We start from the raw sequence: 27,928 nt of genomic DNA, 5'->3' as shown, positions 1-27,928 counted from the left end.
ATTACAGCTGCTACAACAACATAGTTGCTAGGAAAATCTTGCCCATGCAGTCCATCTTTCACTGTGCTAATATCCTCTGTTTGCTCTCAATAAGCATTCAGCAAGCATTGATGAATGTCAGTGGGTGGCATTTTTTCCACGTGGGGGAATTCAATTCCAGACTTTTGCTTCGTATGCTCTTCCACATTAGATTCCATTCTGTCAGACAGCCCCTCTGCTGCCATCTGTTGCACAGAAACAAAATGTAATGGAATATTGGCAGGATTGCTCTCCACTTACTTCCATAGCAACAACATCCGCCTCTTGTATCATGGACCAACAATAGAATAGGAGACATTACTTTCAGAGCAGCCCTCATTTTTTTCCAGGATTTGGTTACAATGTCTCAGCTTCTTGTCTGCAAACAGACATTCCCATATCAAATGAGTTGCAAATCTTTGATAAGTTATGAGAAGTTATATTACTGTAAAGAGAGGTAGTATACAAATGCAATGTGTAGCAAGGGTCTTAAAGACAAAGGATTCTCACCTTGTGTTTGTGTCTACTTCTTCCTTACTTGAGGATCTTGCTTTACCAAAAAAAAAAACAAAAAAAAAAAAAACAAACAAAAAAAAAAACCATGAGACAAAGGAAGTATCGTCATCATGGTTGGACAGATTATTATAATTTTTTTTTTCAATTAAAATTTTACTGATTTTATGGAAAAAACAAAGTATTTGTCATCTCCATAATTCTAAGAATGACTTAATGATTTAACTTCTTGGAAACATCTTTTAATATTCATCTGTTCGATTCTTCTGTCTTACTTTATTTTATGAGAGAGACAGACTTTTCAGAAATATTCCAAGAAATGAAGTAATACAGCACAAATGACTGAGTTTTTGGAACGTAGTAATGTATTAGTTTGGGAATCTTTGAAGTAGATAAGTGATAGACAAACGTTTCACTCTAGCTTCAGCCTGGAGAAGTGTAGTTTTACAGCAGCTCCAGTGTTACATTTTTCCTTTAATCCATTCATGATTATTCCACTCATAGCCTTAAAAAAAAAAAAAAATCCACTAAGCACTTAGAAAAATACGAAGCTATATATGCAAGCCTCTATTTGCATTCACAAAATTACACTAATTTACTTCAATTAAAAATGTAGCCTTTAATCCATTGTCCAACTAATATATGGAATAACCAAGAATTATTTATTGCATTGTTCAGATGGACTGAAGTCCAAGCGTACTCCAAAATCCTTAACTCCTTTTTTTTTTTTTTTTTTTTTAAGATCCAGTCAGTAGCCTCTGTGCTTTCAACCTTTTGGTTTGTCTTGTCTGGGTGGCTGACAAGGTGTGCTGCATGTTCTCTTCTTAAATATTTTCCATGTTTTTTGGTGTTTGCTGTGTATTCATTTTGTCCAAGTAAAAAAAAAACATGAAACAGTGAGGTAATGCAACCTGTTTAAGGCTACACTGGTTTTAGGGATTTCTTACTCATACTGTGTGTTTGAGGTGAGAATCTTTTATCCTAAATGAAGGAATAATCTTGATTTCAGTATTTTGCTCTTCATAGTTACATGTTTCCCACTGTCGATTCAACATTTTTTGAGGAAACTAGAAACTTGCCTAAAAATAATTGGGACTGGGCTACTGTTCCTCTAATGTCCAGATAATTTTGTGGCACTGAGCTTAAAAAACATGCATAAATACAGCCGATGTACTGGGAATTAAAGAGAAAAAGCATGAAACAGTTATCACTGTTGGTCATTACTAATGATTATGCTTGTGTTGGTGGATTTTTTTACATCTTTGCCAGTTAGCTTTCAAAGCCGAACATGTCTAATGGGTATATTTGAATGCAAAAAGATGACTTTAAGATATAGAGGAGAACAGATCCATAGAAAAGTAATGGTGGAAAACATGGCCAATAGAAGAAAGATTTGTAAGAGAAAGGTGCAGAGCCCTTTGCTTTCTTTTTCTTTTTCTGGCTGGGAGAGCGTCACTTCCATATTTTCTGAGCACCACAGCTTTTTCCATTCCAAGGCCAAGAAGTACTATTGCAACAAATCACTTTATTTTCCTTTGTAGCATTAGCCACAAAACTTCCCAGAATTCAGCCTTGATCAAAACCGTATGTGGGGAGAGGGCAAAATGAGTTACACAGCAAAAAAATCAGCTGTTTCTTCTTGGCAAAATGTGTGAACTTCATACAATTGCCATGTACTAGTGACAGCGACAAAGCCCTGGCAGGGGAACTGCTAAGGCAATGAGACAGGCAGGGTGAGCGATGCTTGGCTGAGGCTTGTCCTTTCTTTTGTATGCTGGTACATTGGTCTGTATACTTTTTGTTAACAAACTGAATGCATATATTACGTCAATACATGCATAAAAGCATTCTGTCCACAGATGGTGCATGTTGTGTGAAATTCTGGGCCAACTCAGCTCAAACAGGCAGAGGAAATGGAGTAAATATGTGTAAGTCTAACAAAGGTTATTCCAGATACTAAATGTCTGAAATGTTTGGAAGAGTAAATAGACTGGGGCTTTTCAGGTTTGAACACAGAGATGATGTGAGGATGTACTTCTGTGAATTAATGCTTGTTGAAGAGAAAATGCAAGTAGGATCCCTTTATCATTTATCTACATAGTTGAACATTTAGGTATAAAATCAGAAATCTTGTAGTGAAATTATAATGCATCAACTTCAAGCCAAAGTGAACCATGTCACAATGTCTTTTTTTTTTTTTTTTCACAAAACTTATGGTAGTATTCACGTAACTCATTGCTGCAGGACGTGGTGAAGTACGAACGTGAATGAGTTTTTTTTAATTACATAACAAATCCATGAAATACAGATCTATTAGTGACTACAAAATGCCATGTGTCGAAATGCTATCTATAGGTGCTCCTAAAATGCTAGTAAGATATTATAGTCACAAATATGTTGTAGCATGTATTTTTCCCCTGAACTTTGACCATTTGTTCTTTTGAAACAGGGCATTGGTTTTAGATGGATGTTTTAGCTGAGCCACTAAACCAAATCTGTTGTCCCAGAATATCAGGGAATAACTCCATTTCCTATCCTTTCTACTATTTTACCCACAAGGGATAAGTGATTCTCCTACTTCTATGAATATAAAGTTTATAATGACATTTCAGGTTTTTCCTTTCAGTATATCTGTTCAGTTTCCTTTATTGCAAAACAGTACTGGGACACTTGATTTTAAGTGATTGAATCAAACTTATCAATCATCAAGGCTTGTTAAGTGCCTTGTTCAAAGGAGATTTTGTTAAATAAAAGCATGCTATCAACTTGCTTGTATTGGAAAGCTTCATTAATCTTTCTTTGTGTTTTCTTTAGTGGCTTGAAAAAATAAAACTAAGGGAGCACAGATTTCAGTCTGGGGAAAGCACTGTAAGCTTTTGAACTTGTATTGATGTCACCAAAATGCAGAAATAAAACTTGGCAATCTGAATGACAGATTAGAAAGTTGGTATTATTTTATTGCAGTGCTGAGTGCATGGGAGATAACTTCTTCCTGACGTGCACACTGAAAAAGCACACAGATCTTATACATTTTAACATGTGAATATTCATACAGTTTCTATGAAATGCCCACATATTCCAAGAATTGCTATACATATTATAATCTAGCACTACGCATGCACTGTGTTAATTTGGAATTCTTGTAAGGAGCCTTTTTTGGTCAGATCCAGGCAGAGTTTGTGTGTTACATGTCCCCATGTATGGTCAGAAACCTATTTACAAAAAGTATGACTGTTGACTACGTTTTTATTTGGCACTTTGACCTTATTATGGTACATATTATCAACCCTACAAGGGTACAGTTTACCTCCTCAAGTCTGGTGGAGTGTTGAATCTCTGCTTTTTAGATTCCAGTTGTACTTCTTATGTAGAAAATGAAGTTTCCCATGAGAATAGTTATGCTGAGGCACTTGAATTAGTTGCTGAAAGTCCTGAATTTATTGACAGACATCACTGAGATAACAATGTGCATATAAAGTTTAAAAGCAGAGAATAGTAAAGACCATCTGATGAGGACTGAGGTATATCTGTCTGGTTGCAGATACAAACTGTATCTTCACTTAGGCCACGACAACTATATTGCATCCTGCTTCCATATCTATCTGAACAAATCCAAAGTGATGACACAAGAAATCTAGCTGAGAGTAACTCTGGTATAATAAGTTTTCTGAATTTGAGGAGAATTTGTGACAACAGGTGAAGGCCATCTTTTGGCACTCAGCAGCCCGTCAGCTTTGCTTCTGAAATTTGAGATTGAACAGCACTACACTTGTTGCAGGTTCATGGAGCCCATGCCTGGGAACATACAGAATGTGCAGGTATGGAGTCACATATCAATTAGTATGAACAAAATCTACAGTGATGTTACAGCTTCTCTGGCAGCAGTGACAGTGTTCAGAGTGAGGAAATGTGATATGGAGGTATGTGCAGTGCTAGCAGCTCGTACAAATTAAACATTCAGACTCCTATTTCACTTGCGAAATAAGAATAAAACTGTTTCACAGTGATTTCCTCAGCCAGGCTTCAGTGGTTTAAAAAGCTGCTGCTTTCTTCATCACTTGCAGGGTTGACTCTATGGGAGTCAGCAGGTGCTGCTTATGTGAGAGAAGATATGTGGCTGACGGAATCCCTTGTCGCATTGATTTATGGAAATCGAAGGTCATTCCTTCTTGACTTGTAAGAGATTTTCTTTGGATGAAAAATATAAAAAAAGAAATTGTGGATGACCTCTTAATTAATAATGAATAAGGACAGATTTTATTTTTTTTTTAAACAATTCCAATGAGGAGGGAGAACACCTTTCTCCCATAATGACATCCATAGTGCTAAAATAAAAATAAAAATAAAAAATCATTAAAAAAACACTTTTTTTAAAAAAAAACAACCTTATTCACCACAAAGCCTTATTCACCACTGATAATATCTTTACAATATACTGATCTACCTTGTGACTTCTGACTTGGTGATTAAGTTCACTGTCACTCCTATCTGAATTTAGGTTTTTTGCTCTGGTTAGTGGTTAAAGCCTGCTTAATGCACAACTAGTTTCCTGCACTTCTCTAGTTTCCATGTTGCCATTTATCCAGCCAACATGCAGCTCTTCGTGCTCATTTTAAGCACACTACTTTTAAAGTAAAATGCTGCATAAAGAAAGAGGAATCTGTTATGTAAGAATATGGAAGGCATACCTGAGGTGCTACCACAAGAGACCTATTGCATTTTAATGAGGAATCATTTCTTTGTCTGGAAGAACTTGCCTATTCAAACTTTTAAATGAAAAAAATTAAGGGGCTAGCTAACACATATTTCCATTTATCTTCCTTACCCTAGGTTAAGTATATCTGGAGAAGGGTTTTTTGTTTTTTTTTTCTAGCACACTTAATTCACATACAAGAGCAAACCTTGGCTGATTTGCTTTATTCTTTATGACAGATTTTCCTCATGCCTTTCATTCTTTCAACCATCACTCTTGAGTAGAAACATTATTGATTGTGTGGATAAGACTGAGAGACCCACAGGTGTTTACTTTCAGCCCTAATCTCCAGGTGTAACACACATCAAATATTACTTCTATTGAAAAAAATAGAAAAAATGTTTCAATAGTGAGGCTACTGGTCACTGAGTAATACAGAAATCATGACAATGCCAAGGCTGTTAGCCATCAGGAATTCTCAAAATAACCAGAAATGGCCCGTGAGATACTGAGAGTTAAGTAAGTTGTTTAAAGCTCAAGGTATGTAGAACAGATTTCAGAAATTCAAATTGCATTCCACAGAACTGCAGTTCTGGTATAAGGTCTGTTTTTCTGCTTTTTCCATTAATAAATCAAACATCATTTTCTTGTCACACACTGGTACGTTTTCCACTGGCCTATGCAACTTGTAACTTAGCAGCTGAGCTTAGTTTTAGTGCTGGTTAAAGAAATGAGGTAGATACTCGGGGAATAATCATGGGGAATAGAGAATGTATTAAATTTAAAGGAAAGGTCTGATTAACTGTATCAGCACATGCAATTAGTATAGATTTATTTGCCTTTTTTCAGTGGTTAGTCAAAGCTGATAAAAAAATGCGTTCTCTCAAAGGTTCTGATTACAAAGCCCTAGAGATAGCTCTGAGTGTCAACTACTGAGACTGCAAATTCAGTCTAGGTAGATGAGCTGACTTACAATATATAATAATTGTTGCTTTTGGGAACAATTCAAATCCATTTTCTCCTTTTTTGCTTTCCAAAAATGTTAATCATAACTTTACCATTATTTTATGCCCTTCTGAAATTCTAAGTTCCAGAAAGTAAAAACAGAAGTGCAGTACTTTTGTGAAATAAATGATCATTCTGGTAATTTCTGGCTTCTCTGGAAGAAAACAAGTAGTAGTATTATATTTTTCATATAAAATAATAAACATATGCTTCAAGTTGCAGTGACCTTTTATATTAAGTGAACAAGACAAGAGAAAAAAGTAATGTTTTCATGAGAGTGAGAATGGTGTTGATCTGATTGTTGCTGTCTGGAACCCTGCTAAATAATTTATGCTTGTAAGAAGTGAATGTGCTGCGCCACCAAATTGCAGTGGTACATTCATGCTCACTGCACAAGAGTTCAGATGTCAACCAAACAGGGGAAAGTGGAAGTGGAAGGAAGAGAACAAAGGAGAAGGGGTAAACTTTGCTCTTTTTTGACAGTGAATGCATCACAGAATAGCTCTCTCCAGAAGGCAATGAACCTGTACACATGTAGGGATTTGGGAACATTAAGTTGCACTGCGCTTCTTACATTCCCTGTGAACAACAACAACCTTATAAAGACAGCTTTCTTTGAAAGCTCACAGCACATTTGCTACAATTGATGTGATCTGGATAGTTTGAGTAGATCTTGAGTAGATTTCCAGAACCTTTCAATGAAGCAAGCTTGCACTTCCAATTTTAGATATAACTGTCATTATGATGTATACATATATTATATACTTCCAGTTGTTCCATTTATTTTTGGCTTTTCTCCCATAGTTTTACTATACAGTTAGCAGCCAGCAGTGGCTATTAAGCAGCCTACAGTAACATCTGTAGCACCTTGTTGGCCTTCAAACCTTTTATATATGAAAAGTTACTATGTTATTTGTCTTGCAGAAGGAATGTAGTTGGTGACACAATAAGCCTCCTTTTTTCTTTTGTTTTGTTTTGTCTTGTGTTGCTCAGGATTTTGGTGCAGGACTGGAAAACCAGTCATGGAGAGCTTCCATACCCAAGACCTTTGCTCTTCCCAAATGTGGATGCTGCGTTTCAGCAGTGGGTGAAAGCAGAGATTTGCTGTCTCTCTGAGTATATGCTTGAAGAGAGATCCTTCTGCAGCAGTCTGAGTTAGGGAGGCATTTGTTCAAAGCATTTGGTAGTATTCACAGAATCATAGAACGGTTTGGTTTGGAAGGTACCTTTAAGATCATCTAGTTCCAACCCTCTTGCTATAGGCAGGGACACCTCCCACTAGACCAGGTTGCTCACAGCCCCATCCAGCCTGACCTTGAATGCTTCCAGGGAGGGGGCATCCACAACCTCACTGAACAGCCTGTTCCAGTGTCTTACCACCCTCACAGCAAAGAATTTCTTCCTAATATCTAGTCTAAGTCTACCGTCTTCCACTTTAAAACCATTTCCCCTTATCCTGCTGCTATGTTCTAAAAAGTCCCTTCTAAAAGTCCCTACCCAGCTTTTCAGCCTGCAAGAAAGCTGCTATAGGGTCCCACTGGAGCCTTCTCTTCTCTAGGCTGAAAAGGCCCAACTCTCTCTGCCTGTCCTCGTAGGGGAGGTGCTCCAGCCCTCTGATAATCTTTATGGCCCTCCTCTGGACCTGCTCCAACAGCTCCATTTCCTTTTTTGTTGTGAGTCACAGAACTAGACACAGTACTCCAGATGGGGTCTCATGAAAGCAGAGTAGAGGAACAGAATCACCTCCCTTGGCTGCTGGTCACACTTCTCTTGATGCAATCCAGGATATGACTGGTTTTCTGGGCTGCAAATGCACACTGCTGGCTCATGTCAAGGCTTTCAACGACTGACACTCCTCAAATCCTTCTCCTCAGGGCTGCTCTCAAGCCGTTCTCCACCCAGCCTGTATGTGTGCTTGGGATTGCCCCCACCCAGGTGCAGGACCTTCCACTTGGCACTGCTGAACTTCATGGGCCCACCTTTCAAGCCTGTCCCGGACTCTCTGAGTGGCATCCCTAACCTCTAGTTCGTCAATGGCACCACTCAGCTTGGAGTTGTCTACGAAGTTGCTGTGGGTGCACTCGATCCCACCCACGTCACCTACCAGTCCCTGTATTGGCACAGAACACTTGCTTACTGGTTACTTCTTTGCAGCTCATGGTTAGCCTTTAGCTGCTACAATTTCACTAAGGCATTTGGGCTTTTTAGTCATTGACCTTACTAGACAGCCTTCACTGTTTTTCCCTGTGTGGGATGGTTTGGGGAGAGAAAGTTGCTCTGTTTTTTGTCCTGGGAAAGTAAGCACATCTGCAGACCCAGACACATTTTAAAATTAAAATCCTAAAGCCCTTAAGTATGGCAATGACTGTGTAAATCAAAGGTAGTCAAGATGTGATGAGATAGGAAGTAATAAATGCTGGAAGTAATCTGGTCCACCTCTATGCAAATCTCTGTTTTGGATTTATTAAAGGAATTATGTTGCAGTATTAAAAACTGTGGGAGTAAAATAACTTGATAAGTAGTTCTCCAGAGAAGAGATTTCAGACCATGTTTGGCAGAGCCATCCTGGTCCATAGGCTACTTCTGAGGAGATCAGTGACAGGTAAGTAAGAAAGCAAGTCAGTATCACTGAAGTTAAAATTCCATGATCAGAAAACTAAATCATCCTTAAAAAAAAAAATTTAGAACTTTGTGAATCAATTTATGTTGAAAATTATTAAGAATTCTGTGCTGACGTAAGTTTATACATCAGTAGTGGGTGGTTGAAAAGGTTGGCTTTTTTCAGGGTTAGACTATGGCAATTTTCTCATCTAAAGTAAATCAATGGAAACAATATCTCCATACAAGTATGAAGTACAGTAGTATAGTACATTGCTACTAGAATCGTTGAAATGCCGGAGAAAATGACTGATAGTGTGCAAAGGGTTCTTCTTGTACCAACATTTAAGATGTTTGGATTTTATTCTTGACATTGTGTAACTTTAAGCAAGTCAATTTATTTTAACAAGCTTTGATTCCTTCCTTATACAACAGAGGTATATGGAGATGATGTGAAACAGGATTGCCTCAAATCAGACTTCCTTCATCCTACAGTTCAGGAAACTGTTCTTGTGAATTGCTCATCCCACAGAAATTGGGAAGAGCTCATAATCTCTCTTAATATTCTTTTATGGGAGATAGTAGTGATTGGCAAATCTTTATGCATTTCTGTAACAGTTGAAGCTAAGATAACAAGCTGAATCAACAGAAATGGACTGATGTTTTGTCAAAGCAATATCTAACATGATATTTGCAAATTTAGGTTTTCACTGCGTGATGAATTACCTGCAATGTTTTGTAGAGGCAACAGTAGCCTTGAGGATGAGCACTCCACTGAGAGGCTGGGGAGGTGCTAGAACAGGCTGTCCAGAAATGTCGTGGATGCCTTATCCCTGGAAGTGTTCATGGCCAGGTTGGATGGGGCCCTGTGCAACTAATCTAGTGTCTGATTTAGTGATTGACAAACATGTCCTAGCAACTGATTGTTAAGTTCCCTTTCAACCCAAGACATTCTATGATTTTATGACTCAGGCAAAGAGGGTGATACAGTAGGAAATCCAAATCCTGTAGTCATTACTACTGCCAGCTGTTTTCTAGACTGAATAACCCTGGCAATGGCTTTGGCAACTAACATGGCAGAGATGACTGCATGGTGTATGTCAGCAGTGCTAGGCTCCAGTGTTTCTGTGGAAGTTTTCAGTGAAGTTACCTTCACTTTAGTCATAAATAAGTAGAACTCACATTGTATGTCAAGCTGTTGCCTCAGGACTTGGAAGCCCACATTACCAGGGTACCTCATAATTGGGACATTCAGTGACTGAGAGTCATACTGCTTTTAGACCATGTTTGGTTTCTCCTTCTTCAATGACTTCTACGGAGTGCTCCATCACCCCTCACCGAGCCTTGCACAGTGGTTGTTACTCTGAGGTCTCAGCTCCCATTGGGCAGGCAGGAGCTTTTGTGAATATTGATAATTAGTGATACATTTGTGATATATTTTGCCCACATTCACATCATGTGACTCCTTCATCCACTTCTGTAGGCATAGTATCAATCTTTCCACCTTTAGCTTCCACACAAAGGGTCACTGATACTGAAAAGATTTATTCTGGCTATGCTTAGGGGTGAGACTGGGTTAAATGTGCTTTTCTGTATGACACAGAAGTTTGTAAGGACAGTTTTTCCAGAGGAAGTGTTTCTGTTTATGAGAACCTGGAGCAAGCTTCAGTTTCAAGACTGCAGTCCTAGAGTTCCTGCTGAGGCTGGTGTGCTATGCTGTCCTGTCCTGAAATCATTTGCTATCAACTGATCTACTATGAGAGCTTGAGATTTAACCCTAGAGACATTTGGGATGGTCTAGTTCATGCCCACGTGTGGATTTCACAAGCTATCTTAATTGGAGAGAAAATGAAATGTGATACGGGCAGCCTGTTGCAATGCCTTTGGTTGGCAGCAAAGGGAAAAGGCTGGATTCATTTTCTACAGACCTTTAGCAAAGTACTGTCCTGGGCTGTTGCCCAGAAAACTGGCTATTATTAAATAAGTCCCATTTTTGGACCAGAGATTGCCAATTGCGTGACAAGCTATTTGTTCCTCCCTTCACCATTCCATGCATATGTGGTGTTGATGTCTGTTCCCATAGCTCCACTGCAGTGTAGGCCCAATCCAGCCGTGCTGAGGGAGCATTAACCAAAAGGTGTTAACCTTGTGATATAGGGATGGTCAGTGTGCTCATTGTGCCCTCAGCCAGGTGCTCTGGCTAGCTGCTCCCCATCACTGTCATCACTAGCCTTTTTTATTTACCATCTGCCTACCCCTCATTCTAGGGCTTTGGCACATCCAGGTTACAAGCTTTGAAACAACAATAGTGATATTTGGCACATTCAGAAATGGCTGAATATTTACACATTATTTTGATTACTATAATTTTTTCAGTTTTATGACATGGCTCAAAGATGTTTCGGACTCCACTGGTTTTTTCTCATTTTCTTTCCCCTCTATCAGCCATCATCACTGTTCCCAACCTTCTTGGTTGCTTCTGCTCTGCATGTTTTGGGAGCAGGATATCCTTGCTCCCTAAGACTCAAGCCACCTTCTAATGCTTTTGAGATGACTCTTCCTGAGATTTTCCTTTTTGTTTCTGTGCTGCTCCTGCCTTCTCCATACTTCATCTCTGGGTCATAGAGAGCCCTCCGTACACAGACTAACTTTTGCAGGCTGAGTCCAAGCTGCATCAGTGAAAGCACTGAGGCAATTTTCCCAAGTAATAAATGTACCTCATGTTGCGAGGAAAATGCTGAAGATCAAAAATTTCTAATTAGGCAAAGATTTGTGAAGAGCAGCATTATTGCAATAACAGGCGCACACCCCCTGCTGACAAGGGAGAAGTTGCTCAACTGGTGAGTGAAACCCATCCCGTTATATACCCTGGGTCCAACGCAGGTAAGGCCTCTCCTGGCACTCATTGGTTGAGCACCTCAGGCTCACCATCTTCCGACGCTGTTGCTACCTTACATTTCCATACAATGTCTGTTACCAACCCATTGGTATGCTCTGTACTTTTTATGGCGACAGGAGGATAGTAGTCTCAAAAATTAGCACACTTGTTCTGTCCTGTACCAGACTCTCCCCTACCCTATATAATTAGCTTACACAGTGCCTGTGCCAATTCTACCCAGGTTGGAAGGCCCCAGTCTCAACTTTTACTCTGTCCAGCAGCTTTCTTTGTGAAAGGCAACTTATCCTATGCTACATACAGAAATACTGGAAAATTCCAATGCAAAAACACAATCTGCTTCTCACAATTCTCCCTCTTTTCCTTTTTACCCTTTTGTACCAGACTATGAAAAACTTCTAATATAGGAAAACTATCTTACTATCCTGATTTGATGATTGACAATAATAATCTTCTCAAAATTATTTGTCTCACTATACTGTAGTATATATATGTATATGATTATTATTAAGAATAACAATTTCTTCACCCTTGTACAATTCATCCCAATACAAACAGGTAGTAAGCCTTGAATCAGTGCACAATCAGCATTACAAGTTCTAAGTTGCTAGATAATGCGAGGAAGATGGAGAAGTTAGCAACAGTAAAGAAAGAAATTCTAGCAAATGGTTTACAGAGCAGGGATAGCCACCACCAGGGAAACCAATGATGTCGCTTTGGTCCATGGGGAGGCAGCAGGTTGGTCAGTGATGTCTCGTTGACCTACAGAGATGCATTTTGGCAGATGGGGTACTCATTCTTCCTCAGAACTCTTCAGGCCTGATTACCCCAGTTATCAGGGGCATCATGTCCTGGCCATCACGGTGATGGTAGCTGTCGGGGTACCCACATTTTTGTTCATCAGGAGGAACAGAGTATCTGTCCTCTTACCACTGTGCTCATGGTAGTTAGCCATTAACTTCTTGAGCAGGTCATGCCTTGGATGGGTGCCACTGGACAGGCTTCAAGCCAAGCATTCTCCAGCTTGTCATGTCTCAGATGGCTGCCTCTGAACAAGCTTTGAGCCAAGCATTGTTCCCGCTTCTCACACCACCTGCCGGTGCTAAGCTTGTTGTCACTGTCTATGGTGGTTTCAAGAAAAAAAGCATTAAGGGGAATGTGGGGAGAAGGGAAAGATACATGTTAAAATCACATAAAAACAAAGGAGCAAAACGTGAATGCTGCCAATGCTCATAACAGAGCTCGCCTTACCCATGGATCACCAAGAGGCTAGGAGAAGTAATCTAATACTTAGCCAACTTTCAGACTCCTTGGGTAATTTGAGCCAGGCCAGTCACCTCAACATGTGCCAGACTTTCACATATAATGTTATTACAAGCAATAAGCACATAAACGTTAGGATTAATAAGATCACAACAGGGTGAAGCACAGAACTAAAAGCTCCTCCTGTTGTTGGTGACCATCCAAGCAGCATTTCCCACCAATGGTATTCTCCATCCTTCTTCACCCTTTCCAGGACATGGTGTATGTCTTCTGTATCATGGTTAATAGTAATCAAACTTTATTTGTCCATTATCTTGGACATATACATTCTAGCAGTTGGTACAGATTGTCATGTTGCAATAATTTCTTTACCAAAGTAAGATTCATTCCAATTGGGGGAGGTGGCAAATCTTGGATTAATGTGTAATTGGAGCGCAACAACTGACATAACTGGAACTGAATAATTAAAATCACATCCCATAATGCTAGTAAAGTTACAAACACAGACATTTGAATGATTGCTTATATCTGCAGTAATATTACCTATGAGTATAAAATTACAAGAGTTTCTCATACACACACATCATTTTCCAATATAAGTGAGCACTATTTCAAGGATCTCATTGGGATATCTCTCAAAATGGCAAATATTTTGCTCAGTGTCAAGACAAATGTCTTGAGCCCTGATGGTATTACTCTCACAAAAATCCTTGTTGTTCACATACAGCACATGAACTAACGTCAGCAGTTTGCCATTAGTTTCTATTTTGTTGGGCCCATACTTTGTGTTCTAATAGGTAAAGAATAACCCCATTGTGATTCAGACACAGTGCAATGATTGGGTATATGGTATGTACCAAAGCATTGCGCACTGTTAGGACAAAATCTGTGGCAAAGTTATTAACAGGATTGCAGGTAAAATTAACTAGATGCCACGAAGATTGAGAGTCTCTTTCAAATTTGTTTGCATTGTTCCAAATCACCTTTTGAATTTCAGTGGGTAAAATGTTTTCTTTACCTTCTACAACTAAGAGCTAGGTAGACATTATTTTGAGTTATGGCAAGTGAATCTACAATGAACTGGTGGTTTTTTATAGTAGTTCTTTCCCATTGGGATAATATATTAGATAAGAACTACTGATTGGTCCCCAAGGCTGATAGGGAAGACTGCAGGGGTGTTGCAATGCACATAGATCACTTGTTGCATCTGACACCCTACTTTTATTCTTTGTCCTGCATCTCACCGGAGTTGTGGGAGTTGGCCAGTACTATCCTTGCCCCATTCATTTTCTGAACATATTTCATCACTGTGTTTAACCGTGGTTGAAAGGATTAAGCCTCTGTTAGAATTAGAATTTGCTCCCATATATCCAATATGCCCAATATGGGTGTGGGAATGTGACCAGCCAGTGAATGTGATAGGGCCAGCATAAGCAATTACAAATATTAATCTGAAGAAGGTGTCTGTCCGAAACAGTGACATTAGTAATACCACAGGGATCCCAGAGAAAGGAGCACGGTAAGAAGGGAACATGTGAGGAACAGCAACAGGATCAGCATTCGTTAGCATCTGGAAAACCAAAGAGAGAGAACTTCACAATTCCAGAGGAATGAAGGTTAGAGAAAGCATAACTGGAAAAAAACAAAACAAAACAAAACAAAAAAAAACAATGACAAAAAACCTCCTGGTCCCAAATGAACCAAAGTTAGAAGGTGGGTGAAATCCAGATGGTTAATTTTGTACATTTTCTCCTGATCACCTTGAGCCTTCCAGATGTATTTGTTAAGAGGCTCTTTGAGGGTTAAAGTGACAGGACCAATGTCCAGCAAATCACACAACATCAGCTGTCCCGAGGGATAATCATCCCAATAAGCAGCTCTTTGACTAAGGGAACACGGGGCACAGTGGTTGTCAGTGGTGAAAAATATTGCAGGTCCCCAATAACCTTCTGATTACTTTTCAGTCAGCAGGGTCTGATCTCCCCGTTAGTGGTACTTCCCACATATACTTTGTCTCTGATTTCCTAGGGGTGTGACTGAAATCTTTCAAATAGGGGACTTCTCTGATACTAACATCAGAGTACCCATCTTTGCTCTCTTCATATGCATGCCTACTTTCTATTGGAGCGCAGAGAAGGGCCACCAGGTTTTCTGATTTGTCTTTTTCGGCTCTCACATCCTCCAGATTTTCTCCTGGATAAAGGTCTCTACCTGAAGAACTAGAGTTAATCTCCTCTCATTTACCAGCTGTTCTCTAAAGGCTTGCTGAAGGAGGACTTTGGAATGTTCTTCTTTTTCTGACTGTTCCCTAAGATCTTCTACTTGGCCCTGTAGGTATGTAACCAATTCCTGCAAGGACTGAACAGATTAGGTTTCTGCCATTTGCTATTTGTTGCGGATCTCTACAGCAGCAGTAAGAATGACTCTTAGAATTGCACAAATGATTGATTTTCCCTTTCCCTCCCCCATACAAGTTTACTTGTTGAGAGAATTTATATGATCCGCAACCCCCTCTAAGTTGGGCCAATTATTTTGTGCCCACTCCAACTCTACAGGGAAGGGTTTGATATCATGCTTTTCTAAGAGGTCGAGGAGGAGGTCGAGGAGCAGATTCTGCCCTTGATCCTTTTTTTTATTTTTTTATTTTTTCCATTAATGATCATGCCTCAAAATGTGGAGCAAGTTCTTTGGGGGGGGGAGGGGAACACACATTATCAACAACTCAACAATTTGCTTTTTACACCCCTGAATGGTACACGCTTTCTTTCTTCTACAGATAAGGCAGTTGCTACTACTGCCTGGATACATTCAGGTCATCCTCGAGATACAGAGCATAATAGCTTAACAACTATGCAATAGGTTTTCTTTTATCTCCCCATTCTTGTGTTAGAACTCCCAAAGCAGCTCCTTCACTGACAGTTACAAAAAGGTGAAATAATTCCTTTAAGGCAGGTGGTTCTAACACAGACGCTGTGGCTAAGTCCCATTTCAATACTTCTACTAATTCTTTTCCCTCTTTTGTCCATTTTAATATGTTGGGTTCCCCCTCTGATAGTTTGAGATACAATCTCTCAGGTTTTTTGGTGCATATGCTTCTATTCATAAACTACAGTATCCAATTAAACCTAGAAACTTTGGCAACTTCCTCTTTGTCCCAGGCAGAGAAAGCTGCACAATACCCTGAATTCTTTCAGAATGTACTCTTTTTCCCCTCAGAAATCACATGCCCAAGGTATCTGACTTCTTTTTCCACATACTGCAGATTATTTTTAGACACCCTTAGCCCATGTTCCCCAAGAAATTCAGTTTACTTGTAGTCTCTTTTACTTTAGTCTCCTCTGTTCCACAAATCAGCAATTCATCCACATACTGTAACAGCTTTACCCCCTCTTCAACCTGAAACTTTTCCAAAACTTTCTCCAGTACTTGTGCAAATAAATTAGGTGATTCCGTGAACCCTTGGGGTAAAACAATCCACCTATATTGCTACTTTCATCCCATATCTAGGTCCTCTCATCCAAAGGCAAAAAGATCTCAACTTTCTGAGTCTAAAGCACCCAGAAAGCCTTTTTTTTAGATCTATTACACTAAACCATTTATGTCTGTGTGGGATCAGATTCATTAAAGTATAGGGGTTAGGAACCAGGGGGCATCGCTTGAGAATTGTTCCATTAATTTTTCTTAGATCTTGTACCAGTGGATAGATGCCATCTGCCTTCTGTACTGACAAAATTGGAGTGTTATAGGGTGACATACAGAGTTCCAGAAGACCACTCTTAACCAATGTTCGTATTACAGGCTCTAGACCCAGTATCCTTTCTAAAGGTATGGGATATTGCTGCTGTTTTACAGGTTCACTCCTTCCTTGGAAAGTTATTTTTAAGGGAGTAATTGTGAGTCCACCCCGGATTCCTTCTCCTACCCACATCTTTGGATTTATTTCTTTTTCATCATCAGCTGTTAACAAATTCATTTGCACATTCATACCTGCTCCATAAGTTTTCAACTGCAGTCCTAACTATTAAATCTCTGCCCAGTGAATTGGTCGCTGCTTCTGGCACATAACAATTGCCCTGTGACTATTTTGTCTTCCCATTTTAATTCAGTAGTATCGAAAAGTGAAACTATCATTCCTGATCCCTCAACCCCTGTTACTCTTAAGGTGTTCCCAGTTAAATTAAGTTCCAGTATTTTATAAGCTAAAGATGACCAAGAAACTGTTCTGCTAATCCAATAGGATCTTTCATTAAAGATTTCCCTTTTCAAATTTCTTACCTCTTCACTAGTAAGTAGGGAGTTTACATATCATATATCTCCTGATAACACTGGAACTTCACTAAGAGAATACATAGAAGTATTAGTGGGGTTAATGGAGTTAGATTTAGGAAAAGGAGAATTTATAATACCCCTTTTGCATTGTACCAATTCTTTCTCAAGCTGGCAGAACTTTTTCTTTTCAGCATCAGAACTAATCACAGAGCTCTGTTCAGGTGGGCTGATCTGAGCCAATATCCTCCACTCTGTCAGCTGTCTCCAGCCTCCCTCCTGTAGTTACAGGACTTGACTCGAGGCCAGGATGGTAAGAGGGGGTGAACGCTGTTTCACAGAGGAAAGCAAGTGAGTTTAATCCTAGGGAAAGCTACAGGGAGTAAACAACTTAAAGGATCCCATCTGAGGTTTCTCTGTTCTTCCTTATCTACAGAATTTTGTCTAGCCATGATTAACTGCTGTACTTCGTAAATTCAACAAGCGGCATATGTGGACTCCTTCTCCAAACAAAACAATAAAATAATAAATAAAGGAGTTTTACTGTTTAAGTACATGTTTGAAGCCTGATAAAATGTGATCTTCGTCAGATGCATATTTTGGCCAAAATACTTATTCCCCTGCAGTTGATTATTTGGGCCATACAACAACCACAATATCTAACCATTTTCAATTTATTCTTATCCCTAGTTCTCAAATTTCTCTTCCAATTTTTCAACATATCTCCCAAAGGACTTATAGCAGGCACTGCTCTGGGGGCCCTCTCTCTGACCCCCACCTTGGAACTCTTTTTACTTATTTCTCTCAGCAATCTCTGGTCATGCTACTGCAGCAACTGCTCTTTTGCAGCATCATGCACAATTCTTGGTTCTAGAAAATGAGGTGTACTGTCAAGCAACCCTTTTTGCAAGATGTTTGAGTACAGCATAAGAGTCCCAGACCTCGACCTCCAAGGCAATATTTAATCACACAAGATTCTTACCTTGGTCTGTGCACAGAGTTGCCAGGAATTATCAGATCAATCACACAACACCGCAGTGCCTGTCTGTCCCTATCCCCTGCTGTTCACAGATCTTGCCTCTTACAAAGGTCCGCCTCTTACAAAATCCTCAGGTCTGCAGCGGGCTCCATGATGAACCACCTCTGCCAACCCACAGGGCTACAGAAATAGGAGCAGGGTGCGCCGTCCTGTGCTGTAGAGGCAGAGGCTCACTGCAGGTGATGTTGTTCCCTGGTTTGGCACCAAAATGTGAGAAACATGCTCAAGATCAAAGTCTCTAATCAGGCAAAGATCTCCGTGAAGAGCAGTTTATTCATTATTGCAGTAACGGGCGCACACCCCCTGCTGACAAGGGAGAAATTGCTCAACTGGTGAGTGAAACCCATCCCGTTATATACCCTGGGTCTGAGAGGTACAGTGCCTCAGGCTCACAATCTTCCAGATGCTGTTGCTACAATACATTTCCATACAATGTCTGTTACCAACCCATTGTTTTTATGGCGACAGGAGGACAATAATCTTAAAAATTAGCACACTTGTTCTGCCCTTTACCAAACTCTCCCCTACCCTATATAATTACCTTACCTAGTGCCTGTGCCAATTCTACCTGGGTTGGAAGACCCAGTCTCAACTTTACTCTGTCCAGCAGCTTTCTTTGTGAAAGGCAACTTATCCTATGCTACATACAGAAATACTGGAAAATTCCACTGCAAAAACACAATCTGCTTCTCACAATATGATACTGAAATCAGATTAGAATGGTGTCCAAGTTGTGTTTTCATAAACACAAGAAGAAAACCTTATCCCACCCCACAACTTTCCCCTCTGTTATGAAGTATTTCTTTTAAGTTTGTATTTCAAGACAGAAGAAAAAAGCTTTTTGGGCCTCCTAATTCCCTTTCATCACTCGTATCCTTTCAATCCCAATGAACTTTGATGTATTTAGTTGAAATAAGAAATTTTCATATTTTTAAATTTAATCCAACTTTTGGCATCCAAGGATCAAATTCAGCAACAAATCAAGGCAGACTCTTATTTAATTGCTTGGTTTAACTTCGCTGTGGAAATGGTACAGTATTTGCAGTTAATATTAGCTGAGTTAGATTCCTGGAATTGCCACAGGTGTGTAGCAGGTTAAAAATGTCAATAAACCTCTAAAACACCTGCAGCAGAAAACTTATATCAGATAACTGTCCCTTCTGTCTTACTTAATTTCTTCCATGTTTAAAACTCATCTATTGTAAGTTGGCTCTTTGTGCCTTGACAAGGACTGAAGGAAATACTTCTTTTCCTACCTATGCAGAAGAGTTTCAGAGCTTCATCTACGCCTTGCACCCCCGCGTGTTGGGTCAGACAGCTGCTTGTGGGGAAAGGCAGAGTGTAAGACAGAGGTTGCACGCTGGTGCAGGCTGGCAGCAGGACTGTGGAAGGACTGAGTCACGTCTCTGCAATCTCTGCCTCTCAGCCAAAAGCACCTCCCACCCCCTGTTTGTAACATTAACACAGATACATTTTTTTGATCCCTCTGTGGAAAAGCAGTGTAGTCTCAGAAGAAATGTGCTGTACATCACTTAGACACTTCTTAGGAGTGCTTTTATTTACAAGGCATAGCTTACAAAATGGAGGGTAATTTTGCTGAGAGGAAACTTTTGCACTCCAGTGCAGCACGGAGTCTCCCTGGCACCTCCCCGTCCCTTGCTCACTCAGCCCCAGGCCCCAGCTCTGGCTGCAAGACACTCACTCCATCATGGGCCTGTTTCCTCCCTGCTCTCACACTCTGCAAACAGGTCTCCTCCTCTAAGGCATGAGAAGAAGAGAGAGCCTGATCGAGGTTCTTCCGCTTTTCTGAGAAGCTAGTTAAGTTTAGATGTGTATAATGCAAGCAAAGAAAACAATGATCATGGGGGAAAGCCTGTTCATACATGATAGGAAGGCAAAAGGAAAGGGAGGAGGGATGAGTTTGGAGCAGACTAAGGATTTCTTGACTATTTTTATCTTCTCATGTCTATATTTAAAAATGACTCAGTATGTGATATAATAGGTCCCATGAGAAATTTCATAGGTTAGCAAAACCTTGAGCTTGCATAACATCACTTTTTCAATATGTGTAATGAGAAACCTGAGGAGCAGAAAGGTTAAATGCTGTGATTGTCAAAGGAATTGCCATAATTGAGAAGCCCAAGGAAAACAGATGTTACTGTGTAAAACTCCTCTGGAATGTGGCTGTAGGTGAAAGAGAAAGTCTGACTTTGCATTTTATGATGCTGAAGGCAAGGATTGGCTCACACAGGGAACAGGGAGGGCTTTATCATGTGCCAGATGCTTCTGCATCGGATCTCCAGTTTGCAAAGCGCCTTGTCCATGGGAACTAAGCAGATTGGGGCATATAGCTGTCAGTGAGACCAGGATAGTTTGTATGTGGGCTGTCAAAAGCACCACATCTTATACCACAGCCCTGGATAAGATGAGCAGCCTTCTCTTGATTTACCTGTCCTGACCACCAAATATGCTTTCCCTGAAATACTGACTGATAGTGGCTCTCAATCTGCATAGAGTAGAGCAGCAACCTGCTTCTCCCTCCCACAGATGTAGACACAGCCCCTAACTAAATGACAAAGTAACTGCAGAAATGTTATGTTAAGGAGAAAAAAGAAAAAAAAAGGAAACAAAAAAAAGGATAGTCAGGGCTGTCAAAATTGCAGTGGGGAATGGATGCAATATAGAATTCAAAGAGCTTTTGGTTCATCAGCACACAAACATGCTGTAACAACTCATGAAACAAATATTTTTCTCCATGTGAAAAAGATGAAAATGCAGGTGTTTATTTAAAATAAAGGCTGAAGCAGAAATTATATGCAGTGTTTCTAGACATGGTTTTACTTGAATTCCATTGTAAATTACACTCAGCCACTGCTTCATAACCTGAAGCCATGATACTTGAATCCTGGGCTCTAGTTTTTGTGTAAAGAGGCACACAGATACACTTCTGTGGCATTGTAGCAAATCAGAGGGAACACTGAAGGTAGGCGAGGTATCAAGATTTATTTTGCATAATTAAACCTGAAAATAATACTGTCAGTTTGACTAAATAGCTCAAGAAAAAGATGAGATTGGAACCGATTTCTGAAAGTATTATGAGGATTATCTTGATTTGATAGTTCTGAGCAGAGAACACATTTAAATGGAGATTTTGTTTTTCTTGAAATTGTATGTTATCGACATATTTTGTTCTGATTTATTTGTTTCTATTGATCTTTTTTGGATGAATTTTAATCTACATATTACTGATTTATAATACTTTATCTGTCAAGTCTTGTTGAAATTCGTAGCTTTAGGCATAACAATTAATTTTGGCTTGTTCATTTGGCAAAACATTTCCACCTCCTTCCCATATTTCAAACAGGATAAATATCAAAATATCAGTATTTTCTGGGAAATATAGGTGTGCTATTTCTGACCTTTCAAGAATTACACTGATTATGCAAGGCTCCCAAGCATATTTTGAAGTTCAATACAAGTTATTGAGGTATGTATGTGTATATATATATGTGTTCAGGGTTTTGTTATGGAGCTACAAAGAGTAAAAATTCCCTGTGTCAAAAATATTACTGTAGACCCTTTTAAGCTCTTATTTTATTATTGTAACTATAACTTAGAAAATTATTGCAACTGTTGATTAATTATTTTCTTGGCATTAGGACCAGTGCTGTATAGATTGGCACTTTCTGAAACACTGTTCAGTGTTCATGCATTTACATACACATAGATGCATATGCTTGTATATAGATAAATATCTAGCTACCTTTGAATACATGTAAGGTGTAAATTAGAAGGTATTTTCTTGACCAGGCTTTCAAGAACTAGAGCAAGCATGTTCAAAATAGGGCTAGAGGATTTTATTAATAAGATCATGCTATACTATTTCTCCATCCAACCCACAAAGTGCTTTTCTATGTTTTTATTGTAGACTTCAGATCCACTGAGTAGAACGACTGTACAGTGTGATATTATCTGTGTGGTACGTACTTATAAATTAGTGGGTTTAGCCTCTTAGAGAGCTCAAATGTGTTCAACAGCAACTCAAGATTTTAATCATAGAATCATAGAATTGCTCAGGTTGGAAAAGACCTCCAAGATCATCAAGTCCAACTGCAACCCAACCATACTGCCCTAACTCTAACAACCTTCCACTAAATCATGTCCCTGAGCACCACATCCAAACAGTTCTTAAATACATCCAGGGAAGGTGACTCAACCACCTCCCTGGGGAGCCTATTCCAGTGCTTAACAACCCTTTCTGTAAAGAAGTTTTTCCTGATATTCAACCTAAACTTACCCTGCCACAACTTGAGGCCATTTCCCCTCATCCTGTCACCAGTGAGAAGAGACCAGCCCCGCTCTGCTGCAGTCACCTTTCAGGTATTTGAAGAGAGCCATAAGGTCGCCCCTCGGCCTCCCCCCAGTTCCTTCAGTCTCTCCTCATAGGCCATATTCTCCAAGCCCTTCACAGCCTTGTTGCCCTTCTTTGGACCTGCTCCAGCACCTCCATGTCCTCTCTGTACTGAGGTGCCCAAAACTGAATTTCAGTATTTCAGTACTAAAAAGAAAGGAAACCTTCCCCAAAAATGTGATGCCTGAAAAGATGCTAGATTAAAAAAACAAAAAACAAAACAAACAAACAAAAATTTAAAAATTTCATAAAAGCAGAATCTTATAGGAAATATGATATTGACCACAAGTATTTGAAAATCACTTCTGAAAATGAGACAAAGCTTTAGTTTTGATTTGTAAGAACTTTTTAATATGTGAACAGGAATAGTAAATGTTGTGATCTAAATAATTTAGCATAAGTAGTTGTAGCCTGTTTTGTGGAAGTCATTCAGCAGGAAAATGCATTTGTTATTACTTTGTTACTAAAGAAGAATGTTCTATTTACAGATATGTCTGCTGAATTAGATATTTTCAGATTGTTTGGGATTGCTGCATTAATTACAAAGCTCCAAACTAAAATGATGATAGCGTTTTCATGTATTTCCTTGAAGAAGGCCAAACTGCAGGAGACAGATAAAAAAAAAGTAAAAGATAAAGAAACTCATATGATAACTGCAATCAAAATTTTCAGTCCTACCAAATGTCAGTTACCAAACTGATTAACTGACATGGACCTAGCCCTCTGAAGGAAGGGTTCCTCCTGATAGATGGACTTCTGAGTTTGTGCAATGATGAATGCATATAACCCAAACAAGGCAGTATCTTGCATGTATCCCTGTATTACAGCTGTAGATACACTAGAACATCATAGGTAGCTATGTAGAACACTGAAGGGTTTTTCTAAACCTGTGTTGTAAGAATGACATTGCTTATGTTTGCAGCCATAAAGTACAATTAAGGCCTTCATCACAATGAATGCCTCCATTGGTTAATGAGGGACAAAATTTAGAGAATTTTTATTATCATGCTCTATTTAATTTAAAAAAAAAAAAATACAGAGAGTGAAGCAAGGCTCTTCACTCAGCTAGAGCTGTTGAGCCACTTAGCAAGAGCATACTTAGCCCCCAGGAAATACTCACATACGTTCAGTTAAGATAATGAGGTTACTCAAGTGTTCGACTTATGTTAAAGATGTACATGTGCTTTCAAGTGTATTGTTGACTACAGGCCATAGTAATGAAAGAAACAGAATTTCAGGGTTACTGTAACTTTTGTGCACAATTTTGAGGAGTGCTTAAATCTTTCTCCCAGATCTCTTAGCCTAATGTTTCTAGCTTTTGACTGGCTGTTGGCCTCCAGAACAGGATACTACAGCCATTGCAGACGTGTTCTTACAGCTACACAACACAAGAAGAGACAACAGGAATTTTTTCCCTCATTTTCTTTCTGTTGATATTTGAGCTATTTGTTGTAAAGTCTAGAATATCTTCCCCTGCTTTTTTTTTTTTTTTTTTTTTTTTTTACTTTTTTGCTTTCTACCAAGGTACTCATATTCTCTTTTTGAATACTTTAAGTTCTGTCATCCACCGATTTGAAATTTCATTTTAGAAAAGGTGCAAGATCTTTGATAGAAGTGTGGAGATTTGGTATCTATTTCTTACGCTGCTCATTTTTTCACTGAAGCACTGGAAAATGAGATCTTGAGCATTGAGCACAGTAAACATGTCAAAGCTTCTCAGAGGTGATGGGAAAATTACTTCTATAGCAGAATCACAGTGTCACAGAATCATCAAATGATTTGGACTGGAAAGGACCTAAAGACTACTTCCTTCCTGTCACATGCTAGCAACACGACACAGGGTTCTCATGCAAAAGATTCCACTTCATTTTCCCAAGCAAGGTTTTTATATTCTAACACACGTATTCAGTACTTCTTTGCTTAACAGTTCATTGGCTAAAATGCATGACAATTAATTGTAACAACGGTGAGTCTCATTATCAGCAAGTTGGCATTTGATGAGGTCAAGTCAACTTCTCCATTCCCCACATCTCCCCCTTCTTTATTAATAAAAAAGGAGTGGTTTAAAGCATCTTCTATCATTTTCTAGATACACTGCAATAGGCAAAGAACACAAATCAGAATATAGAAAAAAGCAATAAGACAAACTAACCATATTTTTAGCAAATTTTGTATCCACACTCCCAAGTCTCCAAAGAGGCCTCCAAATATATCCAACCCATTATCACCCCATAATTTCTTAACTCCATTCTGTAAATCTTGAATGCTCTTATGTATTGATTTTGAATGATCCTATATATTCATACAACACATGCCATCAAAATCCTGACACCTGTGACCCTGAGCTAACAGCAAGAAGTCTATAGCAGCACAATTCTGCAACATAGCATGTCATACTGAGTCTATATCTAGTAGCAGTCCACTTAGAGCCAAGGAAGTAGTGTTTGTTTGCTTGGCCGGCCAGCGTCCAAGTTTATTAAGTGTGCATAATGCATTAGCTGATGCAACACCTGGGGCTAAAAAGGATGCTGCTATTATCTTCCAAGTGTTCCAAAATTCAATGTCATCCCGGCAATCTGGCTCAAAGGAATGTATAGTTTGCTTAAAGCATTTTCGATGGCAAATAATCATGGAAATATTAGGTGCTAATAGGGTTAATCTCCCCATACTGCAGGGACCTCCTTTACTGTGAGAGGGGATGGCAGGCCATGCCCTATCCCCACAAATAAGAAAAACACCTGCTGGCAGAGTAAGTGGACAGTTAATAGATCTTGAAATATTAATTGTGGTGTAGTTACACCAAGCAGAGTCATTCCTATAAGCAGATAAACTAGAATTAACACACTGAACTAACAATTGATTCTTTCCACTATAGTTAAATTACAAACAATAGTCCATTTTAACCAATCCCAACAATTCCAGTTCTTGTGGCTCAAAATTGCTCTGTTGCAGATGGGGTACCCATCCATCCCATCTGTTGGCTACTGTGCTTGTGTTGAATGATATACCAAGAATAGAGCTTAGGATGGGTCATTTGTTTAGGGGTTGTCCCACCAAACATGTTGAAAATGGGTTCCCTGGTGACGCGATTGACAAATTAAGTGTGTCCTGTCTCCTCTTGTTGGTGAGGGTGACCCATGTATTCTATTTTGGTTGAGCGGGAATCCAAAATGCTGATGAAAGTGTGGTGATCATGTTATAGCAGATGATGAGACGGATACATGGATCCTTCGTGCTGGTACCCATCTTGGACCTGTTTCTTCATCCAGCGAGGAGCAATCAGAGTGGTAGGGGTGATGAAACCTCGTGCAGCTGCGTTTCTCTCAACGATCCCTCATACAGCGTTTCTCTCCATGGCCTCCCTCACGTTTCTCTCAACGCACTCTCTGACCAATCTGCTTTTCAGGTTTTGTCCGGACTCAGATATGAACAATCCAAATCGTTTATTACAGGTTCTCACATAACTTACATACATTCATAAGTTTCCTTTTTCAGCTTTCCATCCTCCCTTACAACTTTCCCCTTTTTCGTTTATTAGCAACATATTACCACACTATAAAATAATAGCACTAATTATATTAATAACATGATCATCATAATTCAATCAAGGCCTCAATTTATAACATGCAAAACATAAGAGAAGAGTTACATAGAAGGTCACGATTTTTTTTTAATCTGTATATACACGCTCATATAGGCATCTGTTTTAGACAATTCCATGTGTGGGAAATGGAAACTTCCTAAGCTAATGTATTATTACTTATTGACCCCTGAGAAACGGCAAACCACCAAAAGGAAAGAGAAGGAACATGCCAGTGGTGGATACGACAGGCAGTGCCAGCAGGGTGTCCCCTACTTCAAAGTGCACTTTCCCTCTCTCACCCACCACGGACTTTCTCCTGCTTTTATTCTTCTCTGGGTCTGCAGTTTTTTTTCCATTTGTACTCCACATTCACATGGGTAGTGGATGATATAGAGCTCAGGTGAAACACCTGCTTGCTAAAATTAGATCTCTCTACAAAACAAAATACTTGCAGAAAGTATTTACAGCTATAGTCACTTGATTTCCATGGTTTCTTGCTAACCAAAGCGAGAATTTTGCCATCCTCAGTTACCAACATATTACTGACTGACCTCACATGTCCACTGTCCAGTTCCCCCAGACCTTCTCTTCCTGCTCAAGTGAAGAAGCACTAGTGGCATGAGCCAGTTGTTCCCATTTCCCTTGATCAAGGGGAAGTCCAATCAGACATGTAGTAAATGGGGAGTTAGGGGATATCATTGCTAAGCAGAAAGTGTTCTGTCTGATGGTATCGGCAAGCCTCATCCACACATTAGTCTTAGGCTGTGAAGGTACCCATACAGCATTCACAATAATGGTGCAGCAGATGAAGGTGATGCTGACAAATGAGATCTCATTGCCCTTGCTGGAACCCATCATAGTCCTGCACCTGTGGAAACACAAGCATTATCTCTCCCCAAGTTATCAGTGGGAATGGGCCTTCCCACTGACCTGATTCCAGATTCTTTTGTAGTACCATAGTTTTTCCATGAATGTTGACTCTTTCCTTGTTAACTGAAACAAGATGAGGGCTATTGGTGGTCCTCCATCATCACCCTCGATTTAAAAAGTTCAATACATATGTACTTTCTACTGAAAGTGCCTTCTCCATTTCCTCTTTTTGCTTAAATAGCACAGTTTTAAGGGTGCTATGGGTGCGCTCAACTATGGCTTGTTCTGTGGGTGAGTATGGTATGTCTGTGAGATGCTTAATTCCTCTAGATTGTAAAAACTGTAATACTTTATTGATATATATCCTAGGCCATTATCTGTCTTAATAGTTTTTAGTACCCCAAGAGTTACAAAGGCCAAGAGAAAATATTCGCAGATATTGCAAACATTTTCTCCAGTATGTGCTGTCACTGCAATGGCTCCAGAAAAGGTATCCACTGACATGTGGACATACTTAAGTCTTCCATATTCTATGCGTTTGACCTCTGTCTGCCATAATTCCAGAGCTGTTAGGCCTTGGGGGATTAACCCCATAAAATAGAGAAGGTGTCATTTGTTGGCAATCAGAGCATGCTGCAATTATCTGCTGTGCCTGAGTTAAGCTAAGGCCATAAGACTTTTGCAACACCTTAGTGTTCTGTTGAAAAAAGGCATGTGACAGTTGAACCTGTTCAAATGAATTGGGAAAAACAGGAACACCAGCTAACCAAGCG

The 27,928-nt window shown here is 39.5% G+C and overlaps 2 pseudogenes across 1 annotated transcript; both read right to left on the bottom strand.

Annotated features, from left to right (window-relative positions):
* Window positions 1–3,467: 3,467 nt before the first annotated feature.
* LOC146544194 (uncharacterized) lies at window positions 3,468–19,685 on the bottom strand (annotated as a pseudogene). The gene is made up of 2 exons (XR_014884056.1): window positions 19,548–19,685; window positions 3,468–18,483 (listed from the first exon to the last, which is right to left on the bottom strand). The product of XR_014884056.1 is annotated as an uncharacterized LOC146544194 (transcript).
* Window positions 19,686–24,477: 4,792 nt separating this feature from the next.
* On the bottom strand, window positions 24,478–27,140 carry LOC146544193 (syncytin-2-like; annotated as a pseudogene).
* Between the last annotated feature and the right edge of the window lie 788 nt (window positions 27,141–27,928).

Source organism: Meleagris gallopavo, chromosome 6 (assembly GCF_905368555.1).
Source record: "Meleagris gallopavo chromosome 6, MGAL_WU_HG_1.1, whole genome shotgun sequence".
NCBI classification, from domain to species: Eukaryota; Metazoa; Chordata; class Aves; order Galliformes; family Phasianidae; genus Meleagris; species Meleagris gallopavo.
Note: the sequence above shows the minus strand (reverse complement) of the source record. Positions and strands in the feature narration are given on the sequence as shown.